Source organism: Peromyscus californicus, unplaced genomic scaffold, assembly GCF_007827085.1.
Source record: "Peromyscus californicus insignis strain IS unplaced genomic scaffold, ASM782708v3 Scaffold_4__1_contigs__length_199733344, whole genome shotgun sequence".
NCBI classification, from domain to species: Eukaryota; Metazoa; Chordata; class Mammalia; order Rodentia; family Cricetidae; genus Peromyscus; species Peromyscus californicus.
In genome coordinates this window covers 187,563,626-187,578,964 of record NW_026294562.1, presented here as the reverse complement: position 1 = coordinate 187,578,964, position 15,339 = coordinate 187,563,626, and the positions used below count along the sequence as shown (strand labels likewise).

Here is a 15,339-nt window from a genome sequence, read left to right as displayed (position 1 = left end):
CTGTGTCCCCAGGTTGGTGTTTACAGACTGCTCGGCCTCCACCTAAGACAAAGCAAAGCATCTCCTTCAGGTAAGATGGAGACTGTCTCTTGGGATCTGGCGGCAAAGGCCCAATGTTTGGAGACGAGGCCAGATTCTTTACTGCATCCCATACTTCTCCCAGACATACTCCAAGCAGGGAACTGTCTTCGAGACAACCCCCCCCCCCCCCCCCCGCAAAAAAAAAAAAAAGTAAAATGCCTCTTTTTGTAATGTTCTTGATTTTTATCCAGAAGCATCTTGATCTCTCTCAGATGTGCCCCACTGTGTTTGGGTATAGATTGGGATGTGGCAGTGAAAACTGGACGTCATTTGAGAAGCCAGTTGCCACTGGTTTAATTATTCACTTTTTCCTGTAGTTCCCAGACTTCGTGTTTACTGTGGAAGAAGCCCCAAGATGGCCGACAAAGCCTTGAGTTCTGGAACCAAGGCCCGTGTAAGTGTGTGTTTCCTTCCTTCTTAAAATATACTGGTCAGCAGCCACATTGGTGGAAACCCGTGAACTGTGGACTGATAGCTGTGGAGCCCCCATAGGGCTAGACTAGGCCCTCTGGATATGGGAGACAGTTGTTTAGCTTGAACTGTTTGGAGGGCCCCCAGGCAGGGGTATCAGGATCCATCCCTGGTGCATGGGCAGGCTTTTTGGAGCCCAGTGCCTAGGGTGTGACAACTTGCACAGCCTTGGTTCAGGGGAGCGGGGCTTGGACCTGCATCAGCTGAGTGTGCCAGGCTCTGCTGACTCCCCCTGGGAGACCTTGACTTGGAAAATGGGGGGGGGATGGGAAGAGGGAAGGGGGGGATCTGTGGTTGGTATGTAAAGTGAATAGAAAATTTCTTAATAATAAAAAAAAAGGATAAAAATAAAGTACTGGCCAAATATGGGGACATTGCTATGAATTACCCAGAGCTAAGCAAGCCTTATCTACTTAGCTACCTCCTAATTTTCCCTATGCCAGTGAATCATGGTCCCATATAAGCTGTTTACTCAATCACTGAATTATTGAGAGTCTCCTGTGTGCTCAGTTTCTTTTCGGTGCAGAGCAATATTATAACAATAAAGGAACAAAATTGTGCAAATATTGGCCTCTCTGTGGCCTGACAAGTTGGACATGCCAGTCCCATTGGACCATAAGAGAAAGCATTGTTCATCTCTGCTGACTGGTCTTGTGTTCTGGGTAGGTAAGAAGGAATATGTCTCGTGATCTTCATCTTACTATATGCTGACCTACAAGCTTTGCTAGGTTTCTCAAGTTGACACTGTATTGAATAGGGTTGTAACCACGTGCTTGCCATAGAAACCAGGAGATATATTTTGTTGTTGGACGGGCCTGCCAGACCGCCATATAATGCTCAGTCATTTGGTACCAGTGTCCTGTGCGTCAGGAACAGGAGAAAGGAAGAAGTGACAGTTGTCTCAGTCAACCAGGTGTATGACTCCAATAGGCTTAAATCTCGTTAGCCTGTCTATGTGAAAAGATTTTTTGATATTTCTGTTGTTATAAAGGGAGACTGCTCAGTGACTTGAACATTCAGAACACTCCAATATGCAGAGCCTAAAATAAAAGATCTTGAGGCCATCTTGGTCTATATAGCGAGTTCCTGGATAGCCAGGACTACATAGAGAGACATACCCCCACCCTCCCAAAAAAGAATGTTGTAAAGCCAGGCATAGTGGCACATGCCTTTAATCCCAGAACTCAGGAGGAAGAGGCAGGTGGATCTCTGAGTTTGAGGCCAGCCTGGTCTACAGAGTGAGTTGCAGGCTAGCTAGAGCTATACAGAGAAACCCTCTGTCTTGAAAAAACAAAATTAATTAAATAATTTAAATTAATTAATTTTAAAAATATAAAAGATCTTAAAAAGCAAATTTTTTTCTTAAGAACAAAGAGAGAGGGTCTAGAGAAATGACTCAGTGGTTAAGAGCCCTGGCTGCTCTCCTAGAGGACTCAGCTTCAATTTCCAGCACCCACATGGCATCTCACAGCCATCTGTAACTCCAGTTCCAGAGGATTCCACAGCCTCTTCGGGCCTCTGTAAGTACCAGGCATATATGTGAGGCACAGACTCATACAGGCAAAATACCTATATACATAAAATTAATTTTAAAAAAAGAAGAAGAAGAAGAAGAACAGAGAATTTAGCTCACTGATAGAGTGCTGGCCTCACATGCATGATGCCCTAGATTCAATCCCCTGAACTCCTGAACTCCGAGAGAAGGTGAGCCAGGGAGGTAGCTCGATGATCGAGTGCTTACTTAGCACTTACAAGGCCCTGGGTTTGAGCTCCAGCTTGGAGTGGGGAGGGAGACAGCAGCACCTGGGAGAGAGCGAGATGGCTCATCGTAAGATGCTTGCTGACAAGCCTGGCGACCTGAGTTTGATCCCCAGAACCCGAGTTGGAAAAAGCGAGAACCAACTCCCACAAGTCCCCTGAGCATACACAATAACACATGTACATGCACACAAATAAATAAAGAACCTTTAAAAAAAAAGCATCTGGATGTAGTGGTGCACATCTGCAATCTCAGCACTAGGAGGGAGTCTGAGGCAGGAAGATCATGAATTTCTTGTTTTGACTGGGCTACATGACAAGACCCTGTCTCAAAAAACATAAATATATATATATATATATGGCCAGAAATGCCTCAGCAGGTAAAGGCACTTGCTGCCAAAGTGCTTGACAAACTAAGTGTGATACTCAGAAACCACAAGAAACAGAAGGAACAACTTCTACAAGTCGTCTTGACCACCACATTGTATGGCATGTGTGTGTCCACATTCACAATCAGAATCACAATGAACTTAATTATTTTAAGTAATAAAGCAAAGATATCATAAGAACCTGCACCCACTGGTAATTGACCAAGCAGGCACTAACCTGCTGTGCTTGTGAACAAAAAGGAAGGTTGTTTCATCTTCTCCCTGGCAGATAGTTATCTGCACAGCCTTGGGCTCTGTAGTAACACAGCAGTGCTCAGCCTGGAACATGGTGTTCTTGCTGCCCTCCATCTTCAGCTAACACGGTGGCAGCCATCACCCCCTTCATCCTGAAGGTCTTTCCTGTCACCTCATCAGGTATATGTGGGTTTCTGTTTTCAGGATTTGGTGACATTCTCTGATGTGGCTATAGACTTCTCTCAGGTGGAGTGGGCCTGTCTGGACTCTGTGCAGAGGGACCTGTACTGAGATGTGATGCTGGAGAACTACAGTAACCTGCTCTCTCTAGGTAAGCTGTATACTTCAGGTAACCTAGACTCTGCTCCCGGGAGTATCAGCATTCTCCTGTGATTCTCAGGACCATTTTCCAAGAGACCGTTGCCAGAGAAGGCATTGAGCTTATCAGTGTAGAAGTGGACTCCCCAGGCCTTCATCTTCTCATCCAACAGTCATTGGCCCCTTTGGTTGGCCCCCCTTGTGATCATCTCTCTTCCCTCATGATCAAGGGGTAAAGTGGAATTCTGGATATTTATAACCATCTTCAAGGAAGGTAGCCTTGTCTTTAGATGTTGTGTTTACATCCAAATTGCTGTTCACTTTTGGATTTTGAGGACCCACCTAAAGGGGAAACATCTCAATCAAGAGCTCTGATTTGCTGTTAAGTTAAACACCTTTGTGTTTAACAGAAAGTAAATTAGACACGGAATTTGTGTAAAACCAAAATGAAGAGATTCCCATTGCCGGCACATTGTACCTGAAGTGAGATGGGAAGTTACAGTCTGTGAACCATGTATTTGACGTTGGATGCACATGCCCGCAGTCCCAGCACTCCAGGGGCCAAGGCTGAAAGATTGTGAGTTTGAGGCCAACACATCAGGACCATGTCACAAAATAAAATAATACCAAGAAAGACTAATGTTAGACCTACTGTGTGCCGTGCACTCTTTTTGTTTGTTTGTTTCTTTCTTTCTTTTCGTTATTTGTTGGTTTTTTGTTTTGTTTTTTGTTTTCTTTTGTTTTTCAAGACAGGGTTTCTCTGTGTAGCTCTGGCTGTCCTGGAACTCTCTCTGTAGACCAGTCTGGTCTTGAACTCACAGAGATCAGCCTGCCTCTGCCTCCCTGAGTGCTGGGATTAAAGGTGTGCACCATCACCACCCAGCATGCCATGCATTCTTAAAAGCACAGTGTGTCCATGTGTACAGTTCATTCTCACAAGCTTATAAGTCATGATTCTGTCAGTGTAAGAAATAGTTATACTCAAGTACAAATAACTAGTCACAGAGAAGGCAGAAACTGAATTTGCCAGGCATGGTGGCACACTACAGGATATGGTAGCTCACACATATAATCCCAGCATTGGGAAACTGAAGCAGGAGGATTACCGTTAGTTCTTGAGCTACAGAATAAACATACAATTCAAAGTTTATCTCACTGCCCCTCCTCCCCAGAACTGGAATCTGAAGATATACCTCATCTGACATGCCCAAGGCTCAGGGTTCCATCCCCAGAACCAGAAGCGTAATTCTGACCGTAATTCATGCATGCTGGCAGCCATCTTGCTCCACTTAACTTAAGGGTAAGCAAATGTTTGAGATAGGGTGTTTTCCCAATCATCTGATTTCCTATTTATTCCTTAAAGCTCTCTCTTTTATGAAGTCTTTATCAATCTCATTTTCAGTTTTCAATGGCTATAACCTAACAGTTCCTGACTAGAAAATCTGAGGCAGACACACCTGTGATCCCGTTGCTTCAGAGACTGAGGCAAGAAGCTTAAAACTTGGAGTATGGCCAAATAGCAAGACCCTATTAAATTTTTTGACCTTATAAATTTTTTCTTCAGGGGGCTGACAAGATGGTTCAGTGGGTAGAGACACTTGTTGCCAAGCCTGACAGTTTTAAGTTCAATCTCAAGAACTTACATGGTAAAGGGACAGGATCAATTGCCCCAGGTTGTCCTCTGACCTCCACTCATGGACTGTAGCACATGTGTGTGTCTCACATACACATACTCAGCCAATCAATATAAAAACCATTGTTTTTCTTTCATCTCTGTATTATAGAGCATTGATCCTTTCTTTGTAGTAAGAGCATTATCTTGAAATATGTGAAAGCAGGGCTGGAGAGATGGCTCAGAGGTTAAGAGCACTGACTGTTCTTCCAAAGGTCCTGAGTTCAATTCCCAGCAACCACATGGTGGCTCACAACCATCTGTAATGAGATCTGGTGCCCTCTTCTGGCCTGCAGGGATGTGTGCAGGCAGAACACTGTATACATAATAAATAAATAAATAAATCTTTAAAAAAAAAAAAAAAGAAAGACATATGTGAAAGCTGGGCAGCGTGGCACATTCCTTCAACACCAACACTTAAGAGACAGGGACAGATATCAAGACTTCAAGGTCAGCCTTAACCACATCGCAAGTTTAAGGCCAGCCTGGGCAACTTAAGATATTAAAAATAAAAACAGTGTTGTAAATCTATGTTCCTTTACAGTGGCTGTACTAGAAGTTAATCTTCCTCTTTATCTGCTACTTTGTTATCTACTAACCAACCTCCCCTAATCCCTACTCCTTAGCCTACCAGCTTTGGGGAACTGGTATTCTACTACCTTCTACTTTTTTCTCTTTTAATCAGGTTCCCCTGGCCAGCCTGGTACTCACTATGTAACCCAGGCTAGCCTCAAAGTTGTGGCACCCTCATGTCTTGGTCTTCTAAGTGTCTGGGTTACAGGTGAAACCACTATACCCAGATTCTACCCTCTACTACAGCAATCAAGGTCCCACTGGTTGTTCTGGAACTCACTCTGTAGACCAGGCTGGCCTCAAACTCAGAGATCTACCTGCCTCTGCCTCCCAAGTGCTGGGATTAAAGGCATGCATCGCCACCGCCACTACCCAGCAGGATGATCTTTTTTACATTCCCTATTAATACATGGAGTGTTTGTTTTTCTGTTCCTGGCTTATTTCACTTAACATAATGTCCTGCAGGCTTACCCATGCGGTCCCAAGTGTGTATTCTCCCCTGGGCCGCCAGCAATTCTGTGTTTAGTTTCCTTGGATTTTCCAAGTATGTCATCTCACCACCTACAGCATACATTGTATCGTGTTTGCTCTTAAGACATGTCTGCCCTCTTAACAGAGAAGCTCTAGAGCAACAGCCAGCGTCCTTTCCCATTTGGCTTTAGCATGAGTGCCCATTGTGTTCTCTCACTAACAAGCTGTGGCCCCAGAATAGCAATGCTGCTGGGGAAGCTTTTGAATTGTGGTTAGTTTTAGCTTCTGATTTTCCCTTTCAAAGAAACAAATGAGGGCTGGAGAAACAGCCCAACAGTTCAGAGCACTTGCTCTTCTTTCAGAAGACCCTGGTTTGGCTCCCAGCACTCTCATCACGGCTCACAACCATCTGTAACTCCAGTTCTAAGGGATCAATGCCTTCTTCTGACCTCCACTGACAGCAGGCATGAATGTAGTGAACATACAGACATGCAGTCAAAATATGCATACACATAAAATAAAATAAATATTTTTTCTTAAATTTATTTTTCTTCCAGGTAGGAAATTATCAAAAGGGACGAACATTTTAGCTATTAGAAGAAGCATTTATGGACTGAGCTCTTGCAAAAGGAATCCAAGTGACAAAAGTATATCTCCTCACCCTGACGGGATTGGTGAAGGTGAGTGTGAACAACCGCAGGGCTCTGAAGAGGAAAATGTCAATGATGTAACAGACAGGGCTAGAAAAGCAACCACTGAGAGAGAAAGCACACCTATACCATAAGTGAGACCTCAAAAGGAGAGCTCCTTCTTATGTCAGGAATGTGGGAAAGCCTTTAGTCGCAGGCATCATCTTAGACAGCATCAGAAAATTCACACTGGCGAGAAGCCCTGTGAGTGTAAAGACTGTAAGAAAGCCTTCCGCTGGTGGAATCAGCTTAATCAACACCAGGAAATTCACACTGGAGAGAAGCTTTATGAATGTAACAACTGTGGTAAAGCCTTTCGCTGGGGTTCGAGGCTTGTTGTTCATAGGAGAATTCACACTGGTGAAAAGCCATACTTATGTAAAGACTGTGGGGAAACCTTTAGATGTGGCTACGAACTCACTCGGCATCAAGGGCTTCATACTGGGGAGAAAGACTGTGAGTGTAAAGACTGTGGGAAGACTTTTAGTCATCTCTATAAATGTATGCAGCACAAGAGAATTCACAGTGGTGATAAGCCCTGTGAATGTAAAGACTGTGGGAAGGCCTTTATTTGTAGTTCCAGCCTCATTCAGCATAAGAGAATCCACACAGGTAAGAAACCCTTTGAATGCCAAGAGTGTGGGAAGTCCTTCACTGGAGTCAGTTACGTCACTCAGCACCAGAAGATTCACACTGGGGAGAAACCGCATGAGTGTAAGGAATGTAGGAGGGCCTTTCGCTGGGTTTCAAGCCTTATTAAACATGAAAGAATTCATTCAGGTGAGAAGCCCCATAAATGTACAGAATGTGGTAAGGGCTTTTATTATGGCTATCACCTCACCCAACATGAGAGAATTCACATTGGTGAAACACCTTATAAATGTAAGGAGTGTGGGAAGACCTTTATATATGGATCAAGCCTTTTTAAACATGAGAGAATTCACACAGGAGAGAGAGAAACCCCACAAACGTAAAGGATAATGTGGGAAGGCCTTTAGCTACGGCTACCAGCTTAAACAGCATGAGAAAACTCACATGGAAAAATTGTGTAAAGAGCGTGGAAAGGGGTTGGGGATTTAGCTCAGTGGTAGAGCACTTGTCTAGCAAGCGCAAGGCCCTGGGTTCGGTCCTCTGCTCTGGAAAAAGAAAAAAAAAGAGTGTGGAAAGACTTACAATAATATAAACCATCTCAGAGAACATCAGAAGACTCACACACATTGAAAACATTGACTACAAAGAGCATACCAAGGCCTCTGGCCTTCATTCCTTCTTTCCTTGGTGATTAATTTATCCTAAGAAAGTCTTCATGGTCACTTGCCTGTTTGTAGAATATCAGAAGGCATACTAGCAGTGAATTTGAGAGAGTGTAAAAGTCACTTTTCTTAATGATCATATTCTTTCCGTATTGGTGTTTTTACTGGATAAGTTGGTTGAGTAAACCCACAGAAGCCAACCAATACCATTCCACCTTTTATTACATTTCAGGTTCATTCTAGGGGGCAACCCTGCTCATGTGACATTTATGGCAAAGCCTTTAGTCTTGGCATATACTGTACCAGCTAGCATCACCATTCCACCTCTTTGCTCTCTGTGAGACACTCATAAGCTGCTCCTTACCCCTGCTAAATCCATCATACACTGAAGGAGATCAATTGAAAATGCACTTAAGACACTTTACCAGCCAAACACCACAGCTTAACCCAGCCTGTCTCAAATGTGCTCAGATCATGCCCTTTATCCTATACTGGGCAAAAGCATCTAACACAAAGTCTATTCAGTAATAAAATACTGAGTATCTCACATAATTTCTTGACTAATAGCCAGGTATGGTAGCACATGCCTGTAATCTCAAGAGGCTGAGATGGGAAGATTGAAAGTTCAAGGCTAGCCTGAGCAACATACCAGATTCCAGACTAGCCTACATAGCATGACCCTGTCTCAAAAAACATTTTTGGAATATTTGTTAAAAGTGAAAATCAGTGGTGTATTGGGTATGTTTTCACATCATTGTGATGTTGAAGAATCTATGGTTATATTGGTACACCTTCACAACATCTTGAAATTCAAAAATCAGTGGTTGTGTTGAGTACACTTTTACAGAGTTGAAAAATGAGTAGTTATATTGAATACATTTTCATGCCATTGTAGAGTTGAAAAATCAAGTGATCATACGGCTTCATTTTTGCACTGTCATAAAGTGGAAAAAGCACAGTTATATTTAGCATACTATCATGCCATTGTAAAGCTGAAAAAAAAAAACAGTTGCTTATTGGCTGTGCTTTTGGAGAATTGACAACATCATTGATTCTATCAGGCATGCTTTTGCAAAACTGAAAAAATCAGTAGTTGCATTGACTATGCTTTCACACCATCGCAAAGTTGAAAAATCAGTAGTTGTGTGGACACACTTTCCCACTGTTGTGATTTGAAAAGGCTACGGTCTGGATAGCTTTTGTGCCATCATAAAGTTGAAAACTATAAGCTAAAACTCCCATAAATCAAGACTGTCTGTGTTTGTAAAATGTCTGTTCTGTACATTCCCTGTACATAAGGATAATCACTGTGGAAATTAAATGGTCCATGTAAACTCCTTGGGACTGTCTCAGGAGACTGTCAACTCCCTAAATATTGCCTATTACTGTTCTTGTGGTCACCCATTCGTGTTGCTGTCATGAGCCATTCCAGGAAAACCTCCTGTGGGTTCCGTGAGAACTTTACAGAGATGGCATAAGGAATGACTCTTGCCATCTTGGATTAAGCAGTGATTACTTAGTGCACAGACCACACTGAATGGGAAAGATCATTTGGCTTCATCAGAATACAGTCTGTTGATGAAAAAAAAGAGCAAAGGTCAAGAGTAGGATGGGGGCAGTACTTCATTTACACTGATTGGCAGACTCACAGAGGCATCAGGAATCCCCAAGGTCAACAGAGACTCAGAGTTGACACAAGTCAGAGATCATCAGGTGACCAATAAGTAAATGAAAATGTGTCCCACCTCATTCCTCAGCAAGGAAATGCCAAGGAAAACCACTATGGGATGTCAGGAGTCACCAGAATTCCTAACATTACAATGAGAAAATCTGTCAACTATCTTTCCATATAAGTAAGTGAGGTGTGATGGATGTTACTCTGGTTCAGTCATTCTCTACTGTGTGCATATATTAAAACATCACAGTGTCCTCTACAAATGTAATACACAAAGTAAAAACTGCTGGGCGGTGGTGGTGCACGCCTTTAATTCCAGTACTCGGGAGGCAGAGACAGGCAGATGGATCTCTGTGAGTTCGAGGCCCGCCTGGGCTACAGAGTGAGTTCCCGGAAAGGCACAAAGCTACACAGAGAAATCCTGTCTTGAAAACCAAAAAAAAAAGGGGGGGGGGGTAAAAACTAAATGTAACACAATTATTTATCCATTAAAAATAATAAATAAAATTTTAAAAAGTTAATGTGGACTGGACTTGTGTGGTCAGATGAACTGTTTAGGAGTTAATAGAGCCAGTGAACATTCCACAGGGAGCAGGGAGATGAAAGCACTTCTTTGTCTTGGTGAAGGGACCATGACCCACATGACTCCTGGAGTCCTATGGGGGCATGGGGAGCAGAGATGGGAACTAAGCCTTCTTATGAGGGGTCTAGAGTGAGGGGAGGACTATTGGGGGAAAGCCTGGAACTAAGGGGGACTGAGCTTAATGTGTATGGAACTAGAGTTAGAGCTTCCGGAGCCTGAGAAGGAATGAATAATGCTTTGTTGATGCCCGTGGGGGGGCCTGTCCCTTTCTGAGTGGAGACAGAGGAGGAGTTGGGGGGGGAGAGGCAGTAGGGGGGGAGGAACAGGGAGACAGGAGGGAGGGGAAACTTCAAGTGGGGTGTAAAATAAATGAAAAAAATTAATGAAAAAAATGGAATGGCCAAGTGCCGGTAGGTAAAAATAAATAAATAAATAAATCTGGGAAGGGTTCAAATGTTCAAAGTTCCCTTGAAGATTCTAGATGCAGTTCGAGAACTTCATTAGGGGACAGTGGTGTACCTGAGGCCCAGGACTGTCTTGTGGAACTTGGTAAAGGATCCAAAATCTAGGGTTGAAGAAAGGGATATGTTTGACTTACATCAGTGTTCTATCTCATCTAAGGTTTTTCATTATTGTGTTACATGTGTATTGATGATAGGTTGATAATTTTGAGTCTTCTCTGGGCAGTGGTGGCACACACCTTTAATGCCAGCACTAGGGAGGCAGAGGCAGGAGAATCTCTGCGAATTCAAGGACAGCCAGGGCTACACAAAGAAACCCTGTCTCAAAAACCAAAAAAATTAATAATTTTGAGTCCTCTAGACATGTTCACAATGCCAGACTCACATTTCAGGAGCAGCCTTCCTCCTGCACTAGGCTTCATGCTCAAATATCCTTGTAGATACTATGCTCCTTATTGCCCACTTCTGAATACATCATGCCAATATCAGAAGGGACCCAGAACTCCCTCCCCACTACCAAGAGAGGTGGGCATTCTCTTCCCCACCATTGCTTTGTAAGCAGGATGGGATAAAAGTGAGAGAAGGAGGGTCAGAGAAATCAGCAATAAGAAAGTGAGGACCGTGGTGCAGAGAACACTGAGAAACGGAAGGCCATGCAGAGAGGCAGTATGGGTAGAGAAACGGAAGACCATGCACAGAGGCAGTATGGGTAGGGAATGGAAGGTCATGCACAGAGGCATTATGGGTAGAGAGTAGAAGGCCATGCACAGAGGCAGTATGGGTAGAGAAACAGAATACCATGCACAGAGGCAGTATGGGTAGGGAATGGAAGGCCATGCACAGAGGCAGTATGGGTAGGGAATGGAAGGCCATGCACAGAGGCAGTATGGGTAGAGAATGGAAGACCATGCACAGAGGCAGTATGGGTAGAGAAATGGAAGACCATGCACAGAGGCATTATGGGTAGAGAGTAGAAGGCCATGCACAGAGGCAGTATGGGTAGAGAAATGGAAGGTCATGCACAGGCACAGAGGCAGTATGGGTAGAGAATGGAAGGCCATGCACAGAGGCAGTATGGGTAGAGAATGGAAGACCATGCACAGAGGCAGTATGGGTAGAGAAATGGAAGACCATGCACAGAGGCATTATGGGTAGAGAGTAGAAGGCCATGCACAGAGGCAGTATGGGTAGAGAATGGAAGGCCATGCACAGAGGCAGTATGGGTAGAGAATGGAAGGCCATGCACAGAGGCAGTATGGGTAGGGAATGGAAGGCCATGCACAGAGGCAGTATGGGTAGGGAATGGAAGGCCATGCACAGAGGCAGTATGGGTAGAGAATGGAAGACCATGCACAGAGGCAGTATGGGTAGAGAAATGGAAGACCATGCACAGAGGCATTATGGGTAGAGAGTAGAAGGCCATGCACAGAGGCAGTATGGGTAGAGAATGGAAGGCCATGCACAGAGGCAGTATGGGTAGAGAATGGAAGGCCATGCACAGAGGCAGTATGGGTAGGGAATGGAAGGCCATGCACAGAGGCAGTATGGGTAGGGAATGGAAGGCCATGCACAGAGGCAGTATGGGTAGAGAATGGAAGGCCATGCACAGAGGCAGTATGGGTAGAGAATGGAAGGCCATGCACAGAGGCAGTATGGGTAGAGAATGGAAGACCATGCACAGAGGCAGTATGGGTAGAGAGTAGAAGGCCATGCACAGAGGCAGTATGGGTAGGGAATGTAAGGCCACACACAGAGGCAGTATGGGTAGAGAAGTGGAAGGCCATGCACAGAGGCAGTATGGGTAGGGAATGGAAGGCCATGCACAGAGGCAGTATGGGTAGAGAATGGAAGGCCATGCCCAGAGGCAGTATGGGTAGAGAATGGAAGGCCATGCCCAGAGGCAGTATGGGTAGAGAAATGGAAGGTCATGCACAGGCACAGAGGCAGTATGGGTAGAGAATGGAAGGCCATGCCCAGAGGCAGTATGGGTAGGGTCCAGATGAGAATGTGACACAAGAACACAGCATAGGGTGACTAACAGTTGTACCCACATGCTTGACTTTTATATGAATTCTAGGGATCAGCCAAGCATAGTGGCCTGTGCCCTTTAATCCCAGTACTTGGGAGGCAGAGGCAGGTGAGTCTCTGTGAGTTTGTGTCCGTCATAGTGAGTTCCAGGACAGCCAGGGCTACATAGTGAGACCCTGTCTCAATAATTAATTGCTGGGGCTCTGAACTTGGGGCCTCGTGCCTGGGCGGCGAGCACTTTACCAACTGAGCCATCTATCCTTTGGGCCCTTTTTTGTAACCGGGTCTCACTATATAGTCTAAGCTGGCCTTGAACTCATGGCATGCTCCTGCCTTAGCCTACCAAGTTCTGAGATGACAGGCATGCGCCACCACAACCCGCTTTCCGTTGACTATCATCACGGGAATGCAGCTCAGTGATAGAGCAGTTACATAAAAGGTACAAGGCTCTGGTTTCAGTGCCCATCACTGCAGAAAAAAGTACAAGTTTTGATAAAGCATGTAGTGAATCCTGTGTTTTCATCCAGTCTAACAGTCTCTATATGATACTTTGGTTCTTTATTTATGTGTGTGTGCCTGAGTGTATTTACAAACACCACATGTTTGCAGGAGCCTGCAAAGGCCGGGTGTTGCTGAATCTCCTAGAACTGGAGTTACAGACCACCAATACACCATGTGGATGCTGGGAATCAAACCCAGGTATTCTTCAAGAGCAGCACATTTAATGGCAGAGCCATCTCTCCAGAACTTACATGTTGTTTTTGTTTTGCTTGTTTGATATGATCTACATCACCATATAGGCTGAGCTGGCCTCAAACTTGTGATCCTTCTACCTAAAATATGTTACAGGTATATGGCACCATATTTAGACAGACTCTGGATTTTGTTTTTAAGTGTTATTTGTTTATTTAATGTATATGAGTGCTCTATCTGCACGTACAACTTGATGCCAGTAGAGAGCATTAGATCCTACTACACAGGGTAGTGAGCCACCATGTGGTTGCCGGGAATTGAACTCAGGATCTCTGGAAGAGCAGCCAGTGTTCTTAACTGATCAGACATCTCTCCAGCCCCAGACTCTGGATCATAATAGAAATTAAGCATGAAAGGTACATCTAAAGCTGGGCATGGTGGCACACACCTTTAATCCCAGCACTTGGGAGGCAGAGCCAGGCGGATCTCTGTGAGATCAAGGCCAGCCTGGGCTACAGAGTGAGATCCAGGACACACACCAAAACTGCACGGAGAAACTCTGTCTCGAAAAACTAAAAAAAAGAAAAGAAAAGGTACATCTAAAGCCAGGCATGGTGGCAAATACCTTTAATCCCAGCACTCAGAAGGCAGATCTGTGAGTTCAAGGCCAGCCTGGTCTACAGAGGGTGTTCCAAGACAGCCAGAGCTACACAGAGAAACCCTGCCTTTTTTTTTTTTTTTTTTTTTTGGAGCTGAGGATCAAACCCAGGGCCTTGCGCTTGCTAGGCAAGCGCTCTACCACTGAGCTAAATCCCCAACCCGAAACCCTGTCTTGAAAAAACAAATAAGGTACATCTAGCTGGGTGTGGTGGCATACCCTGTAATCAGCACTCAAGAGGCTGAAACAGGAAGGCTGCCTGAGTTCGAGGCCAGCCTAGGCTCCATCATGAGACTGATTTTATTAAGTTCAGAGCCGGTGAGATGGCTCAGCTAGGAAAGGCACTTAGCCACTCCCCCGACGACCTGAGTTTGAACCTAAGGCCACACATGGTAGGACAGAACTCACTCCCACAAGCTGTCCTCTGATGTCTTTGCCATGGCACATGAGTACGCACATACACACCCAGAAAAATAAATTCATCCTTGCTTATACCTGGTTTGTTTCACTTACCGTACTATATATATATCCTCCAAGTTCAGATACACGATGCGACAAATGGACAATGTACTATATATTTGTAAAATGCTGATTTTAAATGTTTTCATCAAAATGCATAAGGAGGGCCGGGGTGGAGCTCAGTTGATAGAGGGCTCGACCTAGCCTGCTTGATTGAAGCCGTGGCCTGATCTTCAGTGCCATATTGAGCACGGAGCCAGGGAGTGGTGGTGCACGTCTTTAGGCCCAGCACTCAGGAGGCAGAGGTAGATGGCTCTCTGTGAGTTCAAGGCCAGCCTGGTCTACAGAACAAGTTCCAGGACAGCCAGAGCTACACAGAGAGACCCTGTCTTGAAAAACAAAAACAAACAAAAGAGCACGGTACACACCTGTGATACCAACACTTGGGGAAGTGGAAACAGGACGATGGGGGACGAAAGGATAAAAAAAGAAAGGCAAAGTGGGTACCTTTCAGCGGGCTCTGCCACGGTATGCCAGTGAGCAAACACGCCATGTACAAGAGTTAGTGCAACAGGTTCATTGAGGGAGGAGAGGGGGAGTGAAAGAGCAAAAAGCCAAGTCTGGGTGGGGACATGAGAGAGGCAGGCAGACAGACAGAGGGACAGGAAAGGAACAAGAGGAGGAAGAGGGGCAAGAGAGGAATAAAGAGGCCGGAGAGCAAGCTGTGCCCAGCAGGCACTTCCAAGGGGGGCACATGTCGCATGCCGGACAGTGGAAAGGCGCCTGGCGACAGGCGACGACGTAACTCAACTGCTTTGGCAGAGGCAGGCTGCTGCCTCGGTGGAAACTAACAAGGAGTTCAAGGTCATTCTC

At 44.9% G+C, this 15,339-nt stretch overlaps 1 pseudogene; it reads left to right on the top strand.

The window, feature by feature from the left end:
• LOC128124727 (zinc finger protein 331-like) overlaps positions 1-9,246 on the top strand; it is a 32,091-nt pseudogene extending 22,845 nt beyond the window's left edge.
• Positions 9,247-15,339: the final 6,093 nt, after the last annotated feature.